This window comes from Meriones unguiculatus, chromosome 7 (assembly GCF_030254825.1).
Source record: "Meriones unguiculatus strain TT.TT164.6M chromosome 7, Bangor_MerUng_6.1, whole genome shotgun sequence".
Classification (NCBI taxonomy): Eukaryota; Metazoa; Chordata; class Mammalia; order Rodentia; family Muridae; genus Meriones; species Meriones unguiculatus.
Genome location: NC_083355.1, coordinates 106,448,943 through 106,456,228, shown reverse-complemented (window position 1 = coordinate 106,456,228; position 7,286 = coordinate 106,448,943).

Here is a 7,286-nt window from a genome sequence, read left to right as displayed (position 1 = left end):
TGCTGTTGCTTCTGGATTGCTCATTCAAGACTCCTAACTAACCTCTTTGAACATGGTCTTCTCCAACCCAGTTCTTGTCCCCTGGATTTAAAGTGAGACATCCTATGCACGCACACACACACACACACACACACACACACACACACACACACACTCACTCACACTGCCTGTTCTAAAATGACTGAGCCTAACCTTTCTTTTGTGTTATTTGTAGCTTTAGGGTAAACACATAGAGCTTCCTCTGTGTGATACATACGTGTCTCTTTTGGATCTCCCATCCTGACTTGGCTTCCCTTAGAATGACACTGGTAACGGGATAGTTTCTTATATGCAGTCCTTTCAGGAAATGCGTGCTGCTGAAGATTTTCTTGGTCCAAGTGTACCTTTACGACACCTTGTAGGAGGATGGATATGTCCTTCTGATGTGAAGAGCCCCGTTTCTTAGAGCTGTTGGCCTCACCTGCCACAGTTCTCAGAGGCTCACCATATGGAAACAGCTGGAGGAGGGGCATTATTTCAAGTCGTGCTTCTGTGCGGTGAACGTTTCTAAAGGCTGCAAAATCCTTCATCATAGATGACGTTACTAAGAGTTACTCAGTCATTCCTCTATTTTTAGAATATGTCATTTTCAAATTGTTTGTTGTTGTTAAAATCGCTTCTGTGAATGTTTGTATGTGAACCTCTGCCATGCAATAGGAAATGCACACAAGTTAGGATGAGACAGAATGACAACGCTGACACCATCAATGTAAGAGTAGGCTAGACTCACTCAACCAAAGTAATCTCCCAGGGGCCTGCTCTTGATCACTGAGCTGAACTGGAGCTCTTGCAGCCTTGACACTATAGTGCTGTCAGTTTCCTGAAAGACTGTGGAATGTGGAATGTAAAGAGGATTCTTTGAAGCAGACCAGCACACACACAAAGTCCCTGAGCACTAAGAACTTGTGTCTTCAGAGTGACTCCTCCCACTGTACTATTTAGAGGCAGAAATCAAGACACTCCAAGGACTTCTGATGATGAGTCTCTGGCTTTTTTGATGTATCTTGTTATTTTAAGCATCGTGTTCTTGCAATGGGCTTGATTTATATAAAATAAACTATAGTCTATTGCATCAGATGGAATGACATCAACCCTGAAATGACTGGAAATTTATCATGGAATAACCTTGGGGTGTTTTGCAGTTTTTGTTTTCCTCCTCCAACCTTGCGCAATCCAAATGCATTCTTTAATTTCTCCAATAGAGGCAATGGTTTATTCACAACGACGATCCACGCCACCTTGCACATTATCTCACTTGATTCTCGGAACAATCCTCTGAAGTACAAACAGCTATTTTTATTGTCCCAGTTTTATGGCTGCAGAAGCTTGGGCTCAATGATATAAAATGATTTCTGGTCTGTTTCCCAGCTTCCAGGCAGGCTGTGGCTAATGACTGAGATGCAGCTCTCAGATAGTGATGATAGAGCCTGTGTCCTCCTCTCAGCCACCCCCAGTTCCACCCAGCAAGTGGCAGGCCCCTGTCCATGGAGCGCGCAAGCCACCCACAGGCACTGGACCACCTCTCAGGGCCTCTGATCTTGGCCTACTTTCCCACTTTCTGAAATGCTTGTGTAGAACTCATGAAATATGCTAATGGCTTTGTCATCTCAAAAACATGAGTGCTGGGGTGAGGGATCATTCTTTGAGCAAAGTGACTCAAGAGCTGAAGAGGAGAGAAGCTTCCTGCTCTTCTAGCTGAGTTAGAGATGCTATCAGATTTCAATGTCACTTTCTGTTGCTATCTCCAGAGGGAGGAAATCAGCATAGTCTAACATTCAGTACTTCATAGCCCTCAGATCCTTCCATAACTGGAAAGTACTCTGTACTCTACTAAAGGTGAAAGGTAAATACCAACTCAGCTACAAACCCTTCCATCAACAAGAGTCACTTGCCTGCAAAGACATACCGGTTTAACAGTGGCACAAAGCTTATAGGAGTAAGCAAGCAACGGCTGATTGGAGTTAAGGCCCACTCCATGAGATGGAACCCAGACACAACACTGCTTGTTTGGCCAAGAACCTGAGACTAGAAAGACCAGGAACCAGGAACCTGGAGGAAAACCAAATACTACTGTTCTGCTACAGAAGTTTAGCAATAAAGTGACTCCTAATGACATTCAACCATACTCCTAGATCTGTGCCTTGCTCAGCTATCATCAGAGAAGCTTCTTCCTGAATCAGATGGGAACAAATGCAGAGATCCACAGCCAGAAAATATGCAGAGGGTGCGAGACCTTGAGATACTCAGCCTTAAAAGGGATGTCTCCATCAAATCCCTCTAGTTGCTGGGCGTGGTATGTGCCTTTAATCCAAGCACTCAGGAGGCAGAGGTTCTGTGAATTCTAGGTCAGCCTGGTCTACAAAGAGTTCAGGATAGCCAAGGCTCTGTTACACAGAGAAACCCTGTCTTGAAAAACCAAAACAAAAAAGCCAAAAAGTCCCTCTAGGCAAAACTCAGGGAACTCTGCAGAAGAGGAAGTGGAAAGAGGCCAAGAGCCAGAGGGGATGGAGGACACCAAGGAATCAATGCTTTTTATCCACATCAGGGCTGGCACAAATATGAACTCACAGAGATTGGCAGCATGCATAAGTCTGTCCCAGATGGGGTCCTAGAGCTGAAAGGAGAAGTGAAAGCATCTTCCCATCCCTAACCCAGAGGCTATTTCCAATTGATGATAGATTACAAATAAAAAGTTAGCTTTCTCCAAGGGAGTCTCCCTGGGGGAAACAAACCACTCTTAAGGGCAGTCTTCATGCCCAGCAGTAGATGGCCATCAGAAAACAAACCCAACGGCATCTTTGGAGGTTCTTTGTTTCATAACATTAAGTCAGGCCATTTTCCCCCGAAGTTATAGATCCTTTACATATATATTATGGCTTCTCATTTGGGGTTTTTGTGAGATTCCCAAATGTGTTAACATGTGTGTCTCTGCATCTCTGTGTGTTTCTTGTGCCTTTTCTTTCTTTCTTTTCCTTGTTTGTTTTGGCATGTTCCAATTTGTTTGTTTTCAGTCTATCTTATTTTATTTCATTATTATTCCTTAGATGCTGGTTTGTTTTCTAACAAGAGACAGGGTATGGATACAGATGGGGAGGACCGGGGAGGGGGAGGAGGATGGGAGACCATAGTCAGAATACACTGCAAAAAAACAAAAACAAAAACAAAAACAAAACAAAACAAAACAAAAAAACAAAATAAAAAAAACCACCTATTTTCAAAAACAGAAAAGAAACAAGCCGTACCATAGAGCCTATTTTAAAGGGTGTGTGTGGTGTTTCATTTTCAAGTACAAATGAACAATAAAGAATATCAAGGCATAATTAGATAAAAGACTCCATAATGAAACAGAAAGACTACAATGAAGAGAAAAAAAAATAAACCAAATTAACAAAGCTAGGGGACATAGTTACTTTTTAAGGAAGAAAACCTAAATCTAAGCAAATTGAACCATTTATGTTCTCAAAATGACTCATGATGAAGATGTTTCATCCACAAAAGAAGAAATAGGATGGATGGCAGAGGACACACAAAAGAGCTAGTATTAATTAAAAACATGGCCATTAAATTATGAAAGAGCCACTGGGACTTTGGAAGATTGAAACTGTGCTGCTCTTCCAGAAAGCAGAACTGAAAACTAAGAGAGCAAAACAAAACCAGAAAAAATAAAAAATAAAGAGGCTGGACAGTAACTATTAGTGGGTTAGGAAGAAAAGTCATATAAAATCAAGGCAAGATGAGGTGTGGCACCTCATGCTGAGAAAGGATAATTCCCTCAAGGTCCAGGCTAGCCTGGGCTTCTTAGCAAGGTGCTATCTGAAAAAAGCTCAAACACCAAACCCCAACTAACAAACTAAGAATAGCAATAACAAAATGACCAAGGGAGAGGAAGAAATGAAGAAGGACAAGAGGAAAAGGAAGAGAAAGAAAAGGAAGAAGAGAAGCAGCAGGAGGAGGGCAGGAAGAGAAGGTTGTCAGGTGCAAGTTATATACAATTATCACAAAATGGGGTTTGTTTGTTTGTTTTTCCAGTAAACCAAATTTCACTTCCTGGAAATAATCCATCAGTATTTGAAATATAGCATCTGACTAGGTCCCTGTGAAAAATTAGTATCGAGTAAAATTAAGTTTAATCATACAGGAAAAACAAGGAGGAGGGGAAGAAGGTGCAGCAGAATGGGAAGAAAAAAGGAGGAAGAGGTGGAGGTGAAAAGAGGAGGAAGAGAATCTCTCAGCACTGATGGCCACATATGTTTACCAAAAAGACACAGAGCTGGGAGGAGGGATTTCATTTGTCACGTAATCTGATAATTTTTTTTTTTTGAACAGTAAAAATAAAGAAAGCAATTGAAAAATTTACAATATGAAGAAAAGGTTGTATATAAAGGAATGAAAACAAAACAGACCTTTCACTGATAACACTAGACTCTAGAGGCAATAGTGTGAGGTCTTTATTATTCCGAAGGAAAATGACCTTTGACCTAGACTATCATAGTTAGCCAAAATATCAGCCAAGGGTGAACATAGAATAAAAATCTTCTGGGACAAACAGGGTTTGGAAATTGACCCATGACACACCAGTGCTTGAGAAGTTACTTGAAAACTTGTTGGCATAAAACAACAGTATAACCTAAGAAGTAGGAGGCAGTGATCCTGGCAGACCCGGAATTGCTCCATGAAATCCATGACGTCAGCTCTGCCATGTGAGAACAGCGGGCCACAGAAGAGAGGGTCTTAAACGCAAAGAAAGAAAACCGTGTGCCTGAAGAAGCAGCAATAAAACGTGCTACAATAAAGAAAATGGCAACAAGATAAAAGGAACAGAGATATTAAATCAGGGCGGGGCGGGGGGAATGTTCAATCAAATGAATAGCAACCCTCACAGACATTTTGTTTCTACAGAGAACAATATGTTGATTCATGGCAACATGGATGCTGGCTAAGTGATTTTCATTTGTTAAGGATAAGTATGTGGACTAGCTAATTATGGTTAAGAATAGAAGTAATCCTTTATAATACACAGCAGACACTGGGTGATAGACACGAGAGAGAATCTGAAGGGAAGAGTAACGATGATGTTGCTTTCATCTTAGAAGATGAAGAATCAAGAAATACTTCTCAGGGCAGGGGATGCGGTTCAGCTGGTAGAGTGCTTGTCTTGGGTGCATGAAGTCCTGGGATTGATCTTGAGTACTGTATAAGCTGGGCTCATAATCCCAAGGTGAGCCTGAGATACAGGAGGTCGAGAGAGAGAGAGAGAGAGAGAGAGAGAGAGAGAGAGAGAGGAGTTTATGAAGCAAGAAAGGTATACGTATATGAATGTCACGAAGTGTTTATTTTGTTGTTGTCTGTTTTTAGTGCACTAAGTTACGTTTCCTGGAACCAGGCCATCAGTATTTAATATATTGTCTGAATGGGTCCCTGTGCAGAAATGAAGCAAAAAGAACAATTGACAACAGTGGATTTTACTTGCAAATTAATTTCATGTAAAATTTAGTTTAATTGCACAAAAGAAAGAAACAGAACAAAGTTAGAAGAAACTGCTGAACATCAGCTAAACATTTTTTTATGGTACGCAAAGTTATTATTTTCTTTTTTTTGTGTGTGTGTGTAAGTATGAATTTGGGTGCACACTTTTCGTGGAACATACATTGAGGTCAGGGGACCCGCTCTGGGAGACAGTCCTCATCTTTCTCTTAGTTTGAGACAGGATCTGGTTTCCGTCGTCATTGTTGTTGCTCTTGAGTGTGTGCACCAGGCTAGCTGGCCCATGAACTTCTAAGAGCCGGCCTGTGTCTGCCTCTCATCTTGCTGCAAGAACCCTGGAGTTGCACGCTTGCATTACTGTGTCCGGTTTCCCACCGATTCTGCAGACTTGTAGTTAGGTACTCTTGCTTGGCAAGCACCACATTCACTAAGCCATCCTCTTCCCTACCACAAAAAACAAACAAACAAACAAACAAACAACCCCAAAATCCTTAAACCATGGCTTTTAACAAAAAGAAAACCACTACAAATATCATCAAGAAATTGTAATCATGGTTTCTTCAAAAAGAAACAAGCAAGACAAAACAGAACGAGCTTCTTCCCTGCTCCCTCTCTTTCTTTTACTTTTTTTTTTAATTTTATTTTTCAAATGATTCTTTTTTTTTTAATTTTTCATCAATTACACTTTATTCATTCTGCATCCCCCCATAAGCCCCTCCCTCCTCCCCTCCCAATCCCACCCTCCCTCCTCCCTCTGCTTGCATGCCACTCCCCAAGTCCACTAATAGGGGAGGTTCTCCTCTCCTTTCTGATCTTAGTCTGTCAGTTCACATCAAAAGTGGCTGCATTGTCCTCTACTATGGCCTGGTAAGGCTGCTCCCCCCCAGAGGGAGGTGATCAAAGAGCAGGCCAATCAGAGTATGTCAGAGGCAGTCCCTCTTCCCATTACTATGTAACCCAATTGGACTCTGAACTGCCCTGGGCTACATCTGTGCAGGGGTTCTGGGTTATCTCCATGAATAGTCCTTGGTTGGAGTATGAGTCTCTGGGAAGTTCCCTGTGTTCAAATTTTCCTGTTCTGTTGCTCTCCTTGTGGAGACCCTGTCCTCTCCAGCTCTTACTATTTCCCAGTTCTTACCTAAAATTCCGTTCAACTGCCCAACAGTTGCCCATCAGGCTCAGCATCTGCTTTGATAGTCTGAAGGGCAGAGGCTTTCAGAGGCCCTCTGTGGTAGGTTCCTAGGTTGTTTCCTGTTTTCTTCTTCTTCTGATGTCCATCCTCTTTGCCTTTCCGGATGGGGATTGGGCGTTTTAGTTAGGGTCCTCTCTCTTGCTTAGTTTCTTTAGATGCGCAGGTGTTAGTGGGTTTGTCCTATGTTGTAGTCTCACTATTCACATTGGCTGGCCTGGAACTCTCTATGTAGTCCCGGCTGACCTTGAACTCACAAGAATTCTACCTGCCTCTGTCTCCCAAATGCTGGGAGTAAAGCCTGGTGCATTTCATTTTGGGGATGAATTATTTCTCTGCCATCAAGAATGAGTAAGGTTACATATTTAAGACAACTTTCATAGACCTTTCTCCTAATTTCTACATTTTTGTCTGTCATTTAATTATTCTTACACTGTAAATGCCTTTAATTTTGATTTTTTTATTTAATCACAGATTCCCAAGCTCTTTGGTCCTGATGATATGTGTAAAAATCAAAACTCACTATCAATATTTTCTTGGGATTATCAGTTCTTCTCATGACTCCTTTCTTTTG